Below are 17,822 nucleotides of genomic sequence, written 5' to 3'. Positions count from 1 at the left end.
ATATGATAGGAATTATAAGAAATTAATAAAGGTGAGCACATATGTATAGTATAAAAGCAATAGATTATCATATAAAAGAAAAATAAATAAATTATATGCTCAAGGTGAAATAAAAACGACATCCTACTTAATAAATCTAGATTAAATAAAAAGTTTGTACATAACATATTACTTTATGCAGGGTGTTTTCAGTATGTCAGTTCACTTCTCAACCGATTTCCTGGTGCAAGAAACTAAAATAATCGTAAATGAGAATACAGTTCGATTTACAATATTTACCGCAATATAAGCCATCAAAAAGTATTACTTAAAAAACTCTCAATATTTCAAAAATGGCTCATTTAAATGGTATCAGACGATTATTAGTGTTTAAACCTTTCAATAACTTCTATATTCTTGTACAGAATTAAAAGGGTGCAAGCACCAATTATGTTATGCAAATACTTGTGAGGTTTCTATTTATTTATTCTTCATATATCAATATTCAGTCATATTGCAAAGATTTTTTGTAAAGGGATTTTTCATCTAACGCTGTTTACAGTGAGCTTGCATCGCTTGGTTCTTTTTTTTGCGCCCATCAAAAATAGGGATAGAATGAAAAAAATAGCGACAATTCTGTCGGACGAGAGAAAGGTGTACATTTTAATTGTCTACTGAGCTCATAGTCGTACATATTGTATAACTTTTTCTCATTTCTCATCTCTTATCTCAGCTGTCAGCACTTCCAGTCGGAGGCACATATTGCCCATTGTGATGCCCTCAAAAGAGAGAAGACACCTTTGTTATCTTCTCTCCTTGTTAAACTATTTGGCTCTCGAGATGTAGTTGAGGAGATCCGATAAGTTTGCATTCATTACCTCTTTCAAGCCAGTGAAAAAATGATCCTGAAGATATTAAAGTCGTCTTGTTCTGGACAGAGACACAGGAAGTGGTTAATAGATTCTACCTCCTTCTTATCTTGTCACTTCCTGCATAATCCAGTTGTCGGAACTCGCTGCCGTTAGAGTAAAGGCGCAATCGCTACCGTTTCGTCTTATTTTTGTCCAAACTAGGGTGCAAGGTTCTAGCCACTTCACAGTCTTCGCGGTATACAAAGGTTACTATTCATAATGTAAATGAACGATTTCGGCCGAATGGTATAGTTTGTGAAATCAAGAAATTTATCTGTGTTAAGGGTTAACATACTGCTAAACACATGGGTGTTTAATGCCAAACTGTGAATCAAAATCGAAATCAATCTTTTAGACATAATTGTTAAAAATTTGGCATTCTCTGAATCACCGCATTTGAATCTTGATATCGTATTGAATCGTACTTTTCGGAGTGTTAAATTCAGTTGACTCAATTTTATAGATCAAGTCTTAGAGCAAGATGAAACATCAGGTCTGATGTGGTTTATGTATGGATGGTTAACATTTTGAAATCTTTAAGTATTCATTCTGTTTCATCCATTTGCTCAATTTCTAAAAAAAAAAATATTATAGCAATTATAATGCGTAGGTAAAACTGAGTGCTTTTCAGTTTATTTGATATTTTCCTTTATCACATCTACTGGGGGTCTGATATTTTTATTTCAAGTGGCAACACATGCCGGCTTTATTATGTATCTAGTGACGAAAAAAATTTTTAATTTATTTTTTTTGAATTAAATTTTTAAAAGTTCTGAGTCAAAGGAAATTTAATTTTTTTCGACTTTCTATCTGAAGTGAATCATTTGATATCAAAGGATACTGAATGATATTTTAAGTCAAATACTCCATGTTAGACGATTTATTGGGAATGGTTTATTATCAGCGAAACAAGAAAAAAGACTGTAGCCGTTTGGCTACATAAAACATAAGGGTATGAAGGGTAATACCCTTAACTGCGCAATCACGGAGATTCTACTTTGATGTCAAAATTCAAAAATCCTATTAAAAAGAGAATAAAAAAATTCAATTTTGTATTATTTTTGTCTTGTACCATTAAACATACGCTACTGTAAAATGGATTATTGCTGAAGAGCCGCATGTCCGCCAATGACATCAATTTGTGAACGAAATTTTGACAAATTAAATACAATATTAACTTATATTGTAAGAATGTTGGTTTAGATTTTAATAAGACTTAAATTTTATGGAACACGTGCCCTGCAAAAATCTCATAATGACCTTCGTACATACATATAATATGTATATTTACGTTGACTGGAAAAGCGCCTCCTAGCCCAAAACTGAACCGGTCTTTTTGTAAGACGGACTGCCAGTTGTATTTACATATCTATTTAGTTTTAATTTCTGTGTAGAATGTTTGAAATAAACTAACTGGTATTCTTGTTGTTATTGTTATTGTTATTGTGATAGCCTTTGGCAATCTGCCGGTGTAGTTCCTTTTGGGAATGGTGAACTTAGTAATCGAAAATGACGAGTAGCTCTGGGACTTTTTCCCGGCCACTCTTGAAACCAACTTGAATTTTTCAAATTAATCGATGTCACATGTACTCACGATGTACTCTAAACTCGACAACAGGCACTGTAAACGTTATCCCGGAATCATATTTCATTAAGCTCAGAAGCGAACGGGATAAAATACTTGAATATTGGCAACACTGCGTTGGGTGAGGGGGACGGTAAATTAGAAATATGCAACAAATTTAATATCAAATCGCTTTGATATGATATACAATATGAATAACAAAAACCAAAAATTTAGGGTTTTTCATGAAATAAAATTAAATTTAAAAAAATACATACATACATAGATGCTTATGCATATGTGTGTGTGTGTATATATTTGTATAAATAGAACAAAAACAAAAACTACATAATAAACTTGAGAAGAAAAAAACCGTTTTAACAAGTTTGGAATTTTTTTGTGAACTTATAAAAAATTGTCAACCCAGAATATGGAAAAACCCTAAAAAAATGTTGAAAAGAATTTCAACTATAAAATTTAGCCCAAAAAAAAAGAAACGTGGAACGGGAGGAGCGGGAGGAGCAGCACAAAATACTCAGTTGGATTTGACGGGCATGAACCGCATTGCTGCACACACAAAAGCCCTTTTCTGAGTAATCGAATTCGACGGAATCTCGTTTGAGAACCACACTGAAAACTGTTGAATGCCAAAAGTAGCAGAAAAATAACACAAAAAGAAAAACAAAAACAAAAACAAAAACAAAAGCAAACACAAAATCAAAAATAAAAATAAAACAGCAAAATGTGAACAGAAAAATGCAAAACAAAGAACGAAAAAATCTACATACACACATACCAATACATATTGCATATGTGTATGTATATTGGTTGCATTGCGTTGCTCATAACAGCCATTCTTATACAACGCCACACGACACCCACTTCCACCCGCTTCCACCCACACTGCGCTTAAGGACCAAATGCAGAAACAGAAAACAAAATTTAATTGCAGCCGCGGAGTTATGATTCTTACCTATATTTTGATTTGCTTAGTTAATAGATTTGTTTGAACAAAACACCTATCCGAAAGACCTATCCGAAAGACCTATATCTTGTAAACACTTAAATTGTTTTTTTTCGTACCAGGAAGCGAAGAGGATTAAGACGGTCAATATACCTATAGTATTGTACGTAATGAGAAGAAAAACAATATGCTGTGCCTGAAAAGCAGAAGCAAGGACTTCGGTAGTGGACTTCGGTAGTGACGCAGCCCACATCTTCGTTTAGTTATCTTGAAACTTTTAATGTGAAGTTCAGTTGCTGAGATGATTACTCCACAAGTCCAAATGCACTTACCAACACAGAGAAATTACAAAAATCAATCATGCAGAATTGAAGTGTGCTTTGTCTATTCCACAAAAAAAAAAAAAATACTAAAAACACAAACAAAAACGGAAACGGAAAGGTGTATGAACTACGGGTGCATACGAGTGGTGGAATTTGCGATTTAGGTTTTTCTATTGTTAACATGTGTATCATGCCCTCATCCCCACTAAAATAGCGCGTTTAGGACTCAAGCCAAAGCCAAAGCCAAAAAAAGCTTGATTGCACGCTCCGTCATCTTCCCCATCTGCCCATATACCCATCGGGGCTGACTGCTGGCGCTACTTCAAAGCTACTAATACTGCATTGCATTCTGCGTTGCCCATCATTTATGACAAGCATTTAAATTCACGTAAACGTACACTCGCAGTTCAGCTTTGTGTGTAGGCGCAGGCAGGGCGTTTGTATTGTTTGCTTCTGTTGGTTGTGTAAAAAGTTGGGCGCTTGTGTTTTGGATTTAGCCAACCCTTTACGTTTCAGACGCGTTTTTACTTGTTTTAACCACTTGAATGGATCCGAGCCTACTTTTTTCTTCCGCTTTTATTTTCATTCACTTTTTATAGCATTTGCTCTTGTTCTTGCTCTGCTATTCTCATTTTCCTTAACGCTTTTTTGTCGATTGTTGTTTGCAATTTTATTGCTCATTCGCGCGTAAATTGGTTTAGCGCTCATACATCAAAGGTGCATAGGTCTCTATGCTTTTTTTCTGGACCCTAAGCAAAACTCTTTGTTAGTTACATATGGAGTTGGGTGTGCAAATGGTTGTGTATAGTTCAAGTGCGGTGCAATCTTCTGGACATATGACACTTTAGTTTAAACGATGAGTGTTTCTATTGGAGGATTTGTAATTGAGCCCGTCCAATATTTTACGAAGAGAAAACAAATGTTACCTGCGTTAATAAAGGACAATTGGTTCAAGTTTTACAGATATGGTAGTACCAAATGGTAGTTACAGAAATATATTACAAGAAATACATGCATATGTAAATATGATTTCAGCTCAACATTAATTGTCTTCTATGACATTTTTATTCTTCGACAATAAATATTAATTAACTCACTAGTCCTCAAGAATATCGTAATGCAGCCCATAATTAAGCTGCTGTGATGGTGGGTTAGTTGCAAAGGCAGGTCATTAAATAACTTTCATGTACCTCCATTAGCGATTATTCGCCGTTTTGCTACGACCACATTCCTCGCAAGAACAATAGTATAAAAGAGTAGAGACTAAATACATCCCGCCGAATTTAGGTAATTTAATAGGTCTTTCGTCTTCACCGATGAACAGTCTGATAAACTATCAAAGAAATATCTTCCTAAGAACCTATATCTTCTGAACACCAAAGCCAGGCATTCAAAGTGGAAATGTATAGTTTCTTTTTCCTGCGGCTTTCCACAACTTCTGCAGTGAAGATTATGGGAAACTGCTGTCATAGTGTTAATAATGTTGTGAAGCTCCCAAATTTTAAACATCTTTATTTACAAACTTTTGTCTTGAACAAATTTTGCTAATTAACTTTAAAACTAACTCCAAGGATTTAAAAAAAAAAAAAACGAAAACTTGGGAACTATTAGGTTAATTCGGTGATCACCTGTAATGTAAACAAAGACAAGATCATGTTGCTGGAAACATTCGATTTAAGCGATACTTCTCAGCAACTTCCGCGCAAACTTCAAAGCTCCGTAGAGCTTTCGAATAATTGTTGAGTCTTTGATATATCACGGTCTTTGCTAGTGCAGGTCAACAATATCCACATCCTGCGTAATATAAACAAATACCGAAAGAAATCTAACTTAGTTAACCATTACAGACGTGAGTCGTCCTTGGACGCACTGAGTAGCCTCCGCCAGCTAGCCCGAATGGTTGCTTCCTGTTCCCAGTTGGTAGTACCGAGCGCCCCCGAAAGAAATAATCTATTTTGCTCGTTGTTATATAAAAATTTCAATAAAATTTATTTACCAGATCATTTGTTTTTTAATTTTAAAATTGTTTTCATATTTAATATTCAATAATTTTAATAGCTTCAGCCTTAGCTTCGGCGTATGTGTATGAGCGGTTTTGATGAAAAAATACTGTCGACGCCCTTGAAATAAATTTAACCGCAATACATCAAAGCTTAACATTTAAAATGATTAAAATGGTTTTTGTGTTATGTCATCATCACAGCCGAAACTATAAATAAAATATTTTTCCATATGAGGCTATGACAAGTGAGGCTATGCGAACGATTGCCACAGGATAAAAAATAAGCAAACAGAAATAAAAGCAATCTTTCAGAGGAACTGAGGGACTGAGGGACTGTATATAAATGAATTAAATTTACTTTGTATAACTTTTTTTTTGCGAATGCCAACGAAAGTTTTATATTTCATTTGTTATTTTTAGTTCCTTTCATATCCCGAAGATTCCTCTGAAGTTGTAGTTTTTGTTGGTCTTGTGTAAGTATTATGTAGTTCATAACAATTTGTCATAATTTGGGAGTGTATGAAAATGATATGGCAAGGACATCATGAATAAGCACATTAACAGTGATATAAAGACGCCACTTAATGTTCCAACTATATCAGAGAATATGTTTAATGGAATCATAAAGACTTGATATTCATGTTCAGTCACGAATTGTTTTTGCCAAATGTGTGAGGAATTAGTCACCATTAGCACCTTGGATTTGTGGTGAATAAAGGCTGTTACAATTACAACAACAATGACAGCATGACCACAGACTACATATTATGTACGTATGTAAAACATACATTGAAGATATATAAATGTATAAGTCCTCAAAAGGAATTGTACCAAAGAGCTTTGCAAATTAGGCAAATAAAGGTCTAGTTTACACATACAACTAAAGGCTGAGTTTGCTGTGCTGTAAGAAAATAGCTGACCCGTTCTACTTTATAGAAAACAATGCATTCGATAAATTGTGGTGATTTAGGTTAGGTTATACTGGCGATCCCTAGTGGATCTACTTCGGCCTATTGGTCCATTGTATTACCGCATATATAGGAAAAACTCAGTGTTTAAAACCACCTAGAACCGTTAGCGAAACATAAGATGCTATTTAGTGTCAGGTTCTGTAATTGGTCCAGGCGTTCAAGAAAGGGGGCTCCTAAAATATTAAGTCACCGCCGTGCATGAGCTGGACAAGAATATAATAGATGAGAAACACTCTCGTCGTCTTCACAACAGCTGCTACAGATTTCATTGAAAGGGAGATCTGATCTTCTAGCATAATTCCCTAGTTTACAGTGATCTGTAAGTAAACCTACCAAAAAACCGATATCTCTACGGGGTATCTCAATGAGAATTTTAGATTTTCTTTTATCGGAACGTGGCCAGATTGCTTACAGAAGCCTGTATATCGTTGAGTCTTCCCATCTTGTATTGAAAATTTCAGTACAGAAAGAACTCAGTACCAATTTGCATGATGTTAGCGCTATGCCCAGATTATTTAGGTATACCGAGTGTAGTACTGAAGCACCCTTTCTGAATTTCCTACACTGTAGGCGAAATAAAGGTTGATAAAAAAAATTTTTACTTTTTCTCCAAATAAATGACTAAACATGTGATATGAATTTATTTTTTATGTCAATTTTATTATAAATTTGCAAACTCCAAGCTAAAGCTAAATGGTTTGAAAGCATATTTCTTTCGAGTATCAAATATTATATGAAAATGTTTATTTTTTTATAGCGAGATTTTTTATAAATCTTTATATATCTGTATTTAAATTTAAATTTAAGTTTCTTTTTTAAAATTTATGAAAATATTTCACATATTTTTAATAAAGCACATATGTACATGCATACGTATACATACACATATATGCTTTAAATAACTCATATCCTTTGTACTTATTTTCTGTTTCTGAGCCCCTGCTGACCCTATTAAAAGCAATGGCACACTCCACACTCACGCTCATATGCTTAACTCAATTAATTTGTTAACAAATTGCTTTGTCGGTATTTTTAATTCCTTTGAACAAAATCACCAAAAAATAAGAAGGCACACATACAAGTACAAATTTCAACTAACCTTTACACCGTTAACACCTAACATTTTTTTTTACACAAAAAAGAAAAACAACAAACAACAACGACTACAACGACTACAACGAAATACGGGTAAAATACAAATTTAATGTCACACTTCAGCAAACATTTTTATATTTATGCATTGTATGTATGTATGTAAAGCGTTTGTATGTCTAAAATGTGTGGCATACAAATTAAACATATCAACGATGTTTGTTTGTTATTTTGTTATTTTTTCACATGAAGAAATTTGTTTCTGTATATGAGCACACACGCATGCATGCTTGCACGGCTGCAGGTTCGAGTGTGTGTACAGAAAGTATGCAGAACGGAAGGAGGAACAGAAATTGAGGCAACAAAATGACTGCTTACATTTTAATGACTTTGCTTGTCTTTAATTATCTGTGTAAGTTTGTCAGTATGCAGCACTGCTTATTTCATACAAACCCTCACACACATACACTCCTGTAATTATTTGAGTAAAACACAACATGTAAACTAATTATATACACACACGCACAGAATAAGGTTTTTGCTTAAGCATATGCACGCTATGAAAGCAATGCTGTTAATTTGTTTCAAAAAAATAAAAAAACAAAAAAAAAAAAAGGAAAATATTACGAAAAAAAAACACTAGTAAGGGAAAACTGTGCAAGCAGGGAGCGCGTAAAACAAGAATTTAGTGCTTAAAAAAAAGATACTGAAGTTTATTTTAATTGTTGTGTTGTTGTTGTTTCATAAATTTTATGTGTCAACGAGACGTGGTGAACAAGGGTTGGAACTGTGTTGGTGTATGCAAAAATGGAATTAAACTTAAATTCGTGTTTAAATATGTAAGAATATATGTGGGATAAGAACTCACCATAAAAAAATTTTGTTGGAAGCTGGAAGGCAGTATTTTAAGAACAAGAAACTAAATTTTGTTTAACCATAAATTGAGATATAGACACTAATACACTAACAGTCACTAGTTGCTCTGCCAGTCAACAAGACCGCCTTTGCATTTATATACAGCACTCCTCTTCAATTGTCTGCTCCGTGGGCGCATTCCCCAATCTCGGAAATCAAGCACGGGAAGTGCTTCCTCTATTTGATAACTTCACTGGAGATTCGGTTTTCTTGTATGTTATGTTTTTCCGAATGTCGTTCCAAATCCCTTTTTCTCAGCAGCGAATATAGTAGCCAATCGAATTCCTATTGACTCTTGCACTCTTCTGATCTTGCACAATATGCGATTCAGATAAAAATTTAACAGTTATGTATCAAGATATGTGAGACATAAAGTAAGGATTATTTCCACACCTATAGTCGGAGTGCATCAATTAATTTAGTTCCTAATGGAGCCACGTTCTGGCTTGAAATGTGAACATAAAAGAGATCCCCCTCAAAGTAATGCGAAAGCGGTTCCTAGGGGGAGTTGGACACATCATTTCGACGACGGTCGGTTTGACGGTGCATTAAGCATTTCACTTCCTCACTACAAACAAAAATAAAATAAAATATATCACATTAAGTTCGAATCGCGGAATCACAAAAGTGTCAACACTTTTGACTCAACAATACATTAAATTCAGACAATACAGTTAAGAACCCTATGGGACTTTATATATGTTATAGAGAAATTTAAAAAATATGCTAACATATTAGCATATATTCTCTAATATAAATAATGATAGTATGCAGTAAGTAGTTAAAAATGTAAAAAGCCATAATTTTAGATTGAAAAATATTATCTAAGCGTAACAGATTTCTAACAATCAAAACCTGGCTCTGTGAACTACCAGTTGGAATGGCAGCAGGATTGTATGTTTGGAATACTTGCTATATTTTAGCCGCATACTTCAAGCAATCATACATGAATCCATTACCATGTATGCAATGTAATGTATGCAAAAACGTGGGTATAATAAACACCCGATAACCAATTTATCAAAACATTTTTGAACGTCTACAGTTTATAATCACTACTACTCCTTTCAGTTATTAACTTAACAGTATACGAATAAAATGTATTGTAATAAGATATATCTAATTAAATTGCAAATAAACAAATTTATGACCTCTGACATGAAATAATAAATAAGTTTTAAGACCTGATCATTTACAATTTAGGTAGGTCTGTCTGTGAAGAGCTACTCTTTTTTTTTAATTCAGATTTTATTCTAATGTTCAGATGTTGTTCTTTTTCTTTACGCGAAATTTTCCTTTTTAGCCTCGTACAAAGTTTTGGGGGGACATCAAATTCGAAGCAAGAGAGTTGAGATGAATTTATATTCTTTCGTGGTCTTTTCTGGTTACCTTTTTTATTTCGTCTTTTACCAAAATTATTCTATAGTCCCGATGAATTCAGATGTTAGTTATGTACCATGGAACATTAATAGTTTGATCTGAGTACACTGTCTTATGGTACACAAATTTTAATATCATATAAAGGAGACACTTCATTCCTGTTGTTGACATAAAAAAGATTTTTCAATAAATACGATTTTATGAACGTAAATTAGTTTAGTCTTTTAACATTTGAAAAATGCCATATAGGATCAAAAGCTTGAGATATGTCCAAAAACGCTTGAGATATGTTTAAACACATTAAACTAGTTTAAACTCATTAAACTAGTTTAAACACATTAAACTAGTTCAAATGCGTTAAACTATTTTAAACACATTAAACTAGTTTAAACTCATTAAACTAGTTCAAACGCATTAAACACAAACTATTTTAAACACATTAAACTATTTTAAGCATATTAAACTAGTTTAAACACATTAAACTATTTTAAGCATATTAAAATAGTTTAAATACATTAAACTAGTTCAGACACATTAAACTAGTTTAAGGATTTTTAACTAGTTTAAGCGTATTAAACTAGTTTAATGTGTGTGTTTATGATACCAGAGCTTAAAAGTTGACTTTCTATTTCTAAAACCGTGATAGGCTTTTGTCTTTTGTTTTGAAAACCCTCTCCTGCGACAATTATTAGAGTAATTTTCTCAAAATGAACGATGACATTTCAAGCTCATAAATTTTGTTGACGTTCCTACTCTGCCTATGGCTACATAATTGTGGCACCTCGCATGCATCCACAAACGCACGCACAATATATAGCAATAGAACGCACGCTCGCGCGCAGACAAGCAACCGTGCGCCTCATTAAAAATCACATGTATTCCCACTTAACCCACAAAAGCAACACTTTTACGTGGTGTTTTTGAAATTCTTAACACACGAGCTAAGCGGTGAACTGCAATGTGTACGGTTGTTGTTGTTGTAGTTGTTGTGCCGTTTCTGTTTTTGTTTCTGTTTCCTTGTTAAGCAGGAGTTCCTTCTCTGTTATGTTTATGTTGGCGCTTAGTTTTAGTCGGTCACGCTGTCAAGAAGGAGTGCGGCCGTCCTTTTGCCGTTGCCTTGCGGTTCAACAGTTTTTATAGTTTTGTTGCGCTACTCGTATTTTAGGTCCATGGGTCTGAAATAGACAAACCCCAGCAAGCAGAAATGTGGACTGCTTAGATTTTAGTTTATGGACTTTTAGTCCAAGATAGTGTCAGAAAATTTAATTAAATAACTTATTAAACTAATTAAGTCAGTCCTTGGAAATGTGCACATTGCAAAATTAACTTACTTAGTGTTTTCTTAGTATCCGTTTCTCCTAATGGGCATAGGGTCACTTATTTAGTAACAGATATATTTATTTTTTCATGAAATACAACTTTAAAAAACACTCCAAATATTAACTTATTATTCTTCTACGTAATAAAAGAATATGGAAGGAAAATTTTAAAGTGGAGTCGGCTGAGGGTTAAGCGCTAACAATGAATCGCCAGATTATGAAGCAACCCAGATTATAATGCAAGGGAAGTAGAAATTTGTACGGGTCAAAGAGGGATAAAAGCCCAGGAGCAGGAATATATTTTGCAGATCTAGGGATTAATAAATCGTGTCACCTTTGCGATTCCATATTAATATTTGCGACAGAGCCTGAAGTCTGTATTTTATCTGATAGTCAGACAGCTATTAAAGCACTTTCAGATGTCTACATATCGTCTAAAATAATTGGCGAATACAGACAATTTATTAACGTACTAGGCGGTAGCTTTAAGGTAACTGTAATTAGGGTTCACGGATATTCTAATATAGCAGGGAATGAGTGCATTGGTTTTAGTAGTGCTATATAGCCATCATCAGTGGTCTTTGGGAATATTTGTGGCTTTTATTAGTTCGTAATTAATATTAGACTGAAAGTGGCAAGATTAGAACTTTGAACAAAAAAATTTGATATTATTTAATAACTAATTATTAATATAATTAAGAATTATTTAGAATTATTTATAAAAAATAAAATTTTTTGTTGTTGTTGTCCACTACTGTTCGAAAAAAATCTCTATAAGAATTATTTAGTAAATTTAGAATTTAATTTTATTATCGGAAGAAGCAATAGAATTCAATAAAACTGCTCGAAGCTACAATGATTAATGAAAGTCGGTGCTCAAAAATTTTTTTTCTAGTCCCCAACATAGGCAATATCACAAAATTCAATTTTTTTTGATTTAACAAAATTTAACTTTGTTATTTTCTAGATATCACAGCGTATAAGTTGAATAAATCAGGGTGATCTTTAGGAAAACAGGACGGCAAAGTTGTCATATTAGCAAGAGGTCTAGTCAGCGGATTCACTTGGTTTTCAAGATTTGAAATATGTTTCTGCGTTATTCTCTCGAACTCGACTTTAACTATCGGAACACTCAAATCGAAATATATTTCTGATATACCACGGTGCGCCAGATATCATTCTTAGTACCTCTGTTTGAGCTCTTTGCAGGATTTCTACATTTGACGAACAGACATTAACATATAGATGTAAGCCATACATTCAGCTTGGCTTAATGATTTGGTTGTATAACAAGACTTTGTACTCTATTTATTATTTTGCTCAAGCAATCGCAAATTACTTCATTATCAACTGTTGTTTTAGGCATGAACCCCAGTAAAACACGCTTGGAACCCTAGCAAAATACGCTCCGCCTTCATCCCAGAAGCAAACATTTATTTGCTTGCTGGGCACTTAAATACACGTTCTCCCAAGTAAACACAGCACAACACAACACAACGGTACACTTTTTTAAGCCAACACACACACACACACACACACACACACATGTAATGAGAAGACTACGTACGTAGTGCATTGAGAAGTACGGGTGTGCGTGTGCACACACTGAACATTGAATGTAGTTTATGCTTTTTACCAATGCAAATTTCAGCACAACAACAAAACTGTTGTTGTTATTGTTGTTGTGCTTAAGAAAGCAATTTCTTTTCCTTGGCACTGCCGTAACTGCAATTTGTGCATGCATGTATATGTGTATGTGTGTATGTGTGTATGCTCTGCAAAAGTGTGAGTATTTATTTTTAACAGTTTTCATATCGTTACTTGTACAAAATTAAGTTGTCATTTCTGTACAATTTGGTTGTTGCTTTTATGAGTTTTCTTCTCTCATCGTTGTCGTTGTTGTTATCCTTGTTGTTCTTGTTGTTCTTGTTGTTCTTGTTTCTGCTACTTTTGGTGTTTTTAGTTAAGCGTTAAATTATATCCAGCAAAAGACATCATAAATTCACAATGACAACACGCAGCCAAGTCACGTAAATAATTAAACACGTGACATGTGTGTTAGTGTAAGTCATGGAGAGAATGTCTTCTTCTTGTTCTGCCCCTGGCGCACTTACTTATACATTACCACAGACGTGCATACAAAGTGCTCTTATATGTGCCACGTATGTCTATTTGTGAGCTGTTAAAATTTTTGCCTACGACTGGTTTTGTCTTACCGCCGCACTGTTTCATCTTTTCATTATATTTAATGAGTGTGTATTGGTATGTGTGTATGGATGTATGGGTGTATGAGTGTATGAGTGTATTGTGTAAATGATTTGTGTCTCTTGTTTTTGCCTGTGTAATTTTCTTAACTTGTATTTTATGTTTATTGTGTGATTATAATTTAATGATAACCACCACTGAAATTTATGTTCTTGCTAATTAGGCTCAATTGTGTTGTCACCTTGAAATGAGTCTATTCACTTTACAACTTCTCTGGTTGTCGGTCCCTTGCCGCATGGGCGTACGTCCTGAATACTGTTCGTAATTAGAATACAATAAATTGGATTTCATATGCAAAGGAAATTCACGTCTTGAGTTTTGTTTATTAAATAATATATCATTTTTGAATAATTGAAAACTTTGATGGAGTGGGATTAAGTGCACTCCTATATTCGTCTACCTATAGTATGAAGAACTATAGAAGATTTCCTAAATGCTGTATTAGCTGAATAGAAAAGTTTTAACATTTAATTTCTATGACTTAATTAAAAAGAGAGATACTCGTGCCTTAACTACCAGAAATTTTTGAATAAAACAAATACGTAATATAGTTAAGAGCAATTAATTTTACCTTAATTAATTTATTGGAAAATAATTTTGAACTGTTGTTTTACAATTCAAAAGGACTTAAAATAATTTACTTATTTGCAAACAAATCTATGTATTGTCTTCACTTGCGCATAATAGATCACTTAGGTCGGGGTGCATTCATAGCCTATTATTTAATAATTTTAATAATATTGTCTTCACTTACAAATCTACCAGACCAAAATAGTAAATATATCACTAGAAATATATATATATTTCTAGAATACTAGAACTATGGTGGCCTTACTGCATATCAAATGCAGAACTTTACCTCCAAACAAATTAGAAAGCTGCTGTAACCGAAATAAAAGTGCGAAAAATACATTCCACGACATACTTTGGCATGGTACCCACAAGGAAGCTAACACCTTGGTGCACCGGGAATAACTTGGAGCAGGTCAATTGAAAGAGAAATGGCAGAAGCGCACTACACATAGAACGATATATGCAGAGAAGCACCTAACTGTGTGCGGTTTAATAGAATCGTTGAGGTCCTAAGCTGCAGTAGAATAAACGGACACTAAGAACATTGGAAGTATTTGCTGTTAATGAGTTTTATTGATTGTTTATCTTGAAAAATGCAATATAAGTAATTCTGAATATTATTGCAAGAATTTGGACCAGGGTTGTGTTGGAGTTTATTAATTCAACACTGATTTTATAAAAATTGGAAATTCGAAAAAACTTCTATTCTTTTTTGTCATTTTGTTTTCGTTCCAAGCAGTCACGATAAGTAGAAAGTAAATAACCAACGAATTGCAATTGTCGTGTATTCGTCGATAGCAATTGGTATAGTAATTCTACAGGTTGTAGTATAAGCAACTCATTTCCACTCAAATGATATCTCTCATCAGTCATCAATATCACTCCAACCTATTCACTTTACACCGCACTTCGTATTTGAGGTAGTGTTATGTGCCACCGAAAAAAAAACTGCCATCAATTGGCCGAACATAAGCCATGGCTGTCCATAACTCGCTACTTAAAATTGCATTAAGTGGCATTATGCATTTTTAATACGCCTGCACTATCTTGTGCTGCACAAAAGCACTTTTTGCAATGCGCACATATTATTAATCCTTATTTGTTGCATTTTACGCTTTATTGTTTGCTTTTACAGCTTGCATAATAAATATTTATTAGTTTTAACATTTATATTTACTTGTGTGTGATAGGCAAATGTATGCGCTGGCGGCATTCGTACATGTGTGAACATGAATGAACATGAATGAACATGTATTGCCTTCCGTTTTGAATATTTTAATAAAATCCATATTTCTTTTTATTTTTGTGGGATAAAAAATAACTGAAATATGCACATTTGGTCGCACGCAGAGTGCGGGCATTAAACGGAATATATTTAAGCATTTTTTTTATTTTCACTCATATTTCTTTGTAAATAGGTTTTATTTGCAGTGTATTTATGTACACTGCGCTCAGCTATCAATTCTACATTCAAACAAACAATATTGTAATGTCATGCATTTTTAATAATCAAACCGATATTTCAGCAAATGTAAATAAAAGGGAAATTGCAGTAAATGCAATGAAAGGATATGCAAATAAAATCCTTTCCTTTGCTCTTGCATTGCAAATAATTTATCTCCTGTTTGACAGGAAGGTAGCTAGCAGAGGTCATTTTGAATTTAAATTCAAAAAGATTATTAGATCAATAATCATAATTATATTCGTCTTGGTCGATTTGGAAGTGAAGTCTCAAGTTGATACAGAGTTTGCTTGAAGAAAGTTTCCTTTGAGCACTCCACTGCCGTTCGCCCAGCAAATGATCTGATAATACGTGAAACTTAAAGAACTCTATTGAAGTATTTTCCTTACTTTTGGAACTTGATTAAGTTTTATTTATCAATTAATCACTGCCACTGAGGTTTCAAGTTCGCGTGCCAGCAGAATCCAAACATATAGTCTATGCAAAGATTTGCAAAGTCTGTTCACATCACTTTTTAATGGACATTGGGACATTGCTTATTATTTAATTAATAAAATATACACGCTTTTTTCCACGTACACTGCAAAAAAGGTGTTTGAGCAATTACGAGTATCTCTGATTTATTTTTATTTGCTCGGTTTCGATGGAATGACTTTTTCACGTGGCAGTTTGATACTCGTATATTGTTATGAATAATATTAACCTTGTTTTTTCATCGACAATCAACAATATTTGGAATACTCGGTACTTTATTATTTTCAGCTTTGATGTTTTTGCAAACTGTCAATGTGTCAACTACCAGAAATACATTTCGAAATTATCGAATACGAGGCCAGTGTTCAACTGGCAATTTTCTGCCAGTTGCCATTGTTTCGCATGTCAGTAAATCATATCATTTTTATCAAATTAATGTGGAATGCTGTTCTTTGACAGCTACAAGCGAAGTGCACTGGTAAAAAATTTGCGGACATATTTTGCCACTTAATTCCAAAACACAATTCAATCGAATTACGAGTTAAGAAAAAATATTGTAACACTGAAGAGGCGAATATTTGTATTTGTGGAATGGCGACGTTATTATATTCTCAAAGTCCATAGCAACACATAAAATATTCCTATATGCAAGAAACATTTCACAGTAAAATAGACTTATTTAAAATAGGTATTTGGGCATAGCAGGCGTGTCTGCGAAAATGGGCTTAGCGGTGAATGACAGAAAAACGTAGTATATGTTGGCTACCAGTAGAATAGTGTGTAGCTGTTTGAGCTTTTACGAGTTGGCGATGACTACCGTATCCGAATGAACCAAGAGCTGCACGAACTTTACCACGATATTGTTATAACAATCGGCAGCTACTTAACAGCTGGCGAATTCGCTGGCTTCGTCATGAAGTGAGAATGGATAAAGATGTTCCAGATAAAGATGCCGGTTTTCACCATTAAAAAAGAAAATCATTTTATATTTAGAAGAAAGCGGATCGTGGATGTGAAATCCATTTCGAAGCCGTGTGGCGACATCTTTAATGGCACATCGTCGACGATCTGAAAGATTCATTCTTTTAGACTGCAAATTGTGTAATACTTCTCTCATCTTCTTTCATCGCATCAAATTGTTTTAAAACTTTGTTGGTTGGTGATTACAATGGCAGGCCATTAGATAACTTCCATGTACCTGAATTGATTTTTCGCCGTTTTACTACCACATTCCTTACAAGAATTTTAGTATAGAAGAGTAAAGACTAAATCCATCCCACCGAATTTAGATAATTTAATAGATCTTTCATCTTCATCTTCCTAAGAACCTACATCTTCTGGACGTCAAAGCCGAGCATTTACAGAGAAAATGTGTTATGGTTTCTTTTTTATACGGGTTTTCACAACTTCTGCAGTGAGGATTATACATTAATGACCAGAAAGAACTGTCGTAAGTCTTGCAGTTTTCACGCGGTCTCTTTTGGTAAGTTCCGAGGAACTATTTTACTTAAGTACTTTCAATCTGTTATTAACAAGTTGCAGAAAGTAGAATATATATTTATCTTAATGGTCTCTAGAGTCATATAAACCGGTACCTGCAGGGACACATTCAGGATAGCACCAGAGCG

At 33.8% G+C, this 17,822-nt stretch overlaps 1 protein-coding gene across 3 annotated transcripts in view; it reads right to left on the bottom strand.

Moving 5' to 3' along the window:
- Positions 1–17,822, bottom strand: part of LOC119662479 (CUGBP Elav-like family member 2) — a 270,546-nt gene that overhangs the window by 91,529 nt on the left and 161,195 nt on the right. The window lies entirely within an intron of this gene.

This window comes from Teleopsis dalmanni, chromosome X (genome assembly GCF_002237135.1).
Source record: "Teleopsis dalmanni isolate 2A chromosome X, ASM223713v2, whole genome shotgun sequence".
NCBI lineage: Eukaryota > Metazoa > Arthropoda > Insecta > Diptera > Diopsidae > Teleopsis > Teleopsis dalmanni.
This window is presented reverse-complemented; position numbering and strand designations above follow the sequence as displayed.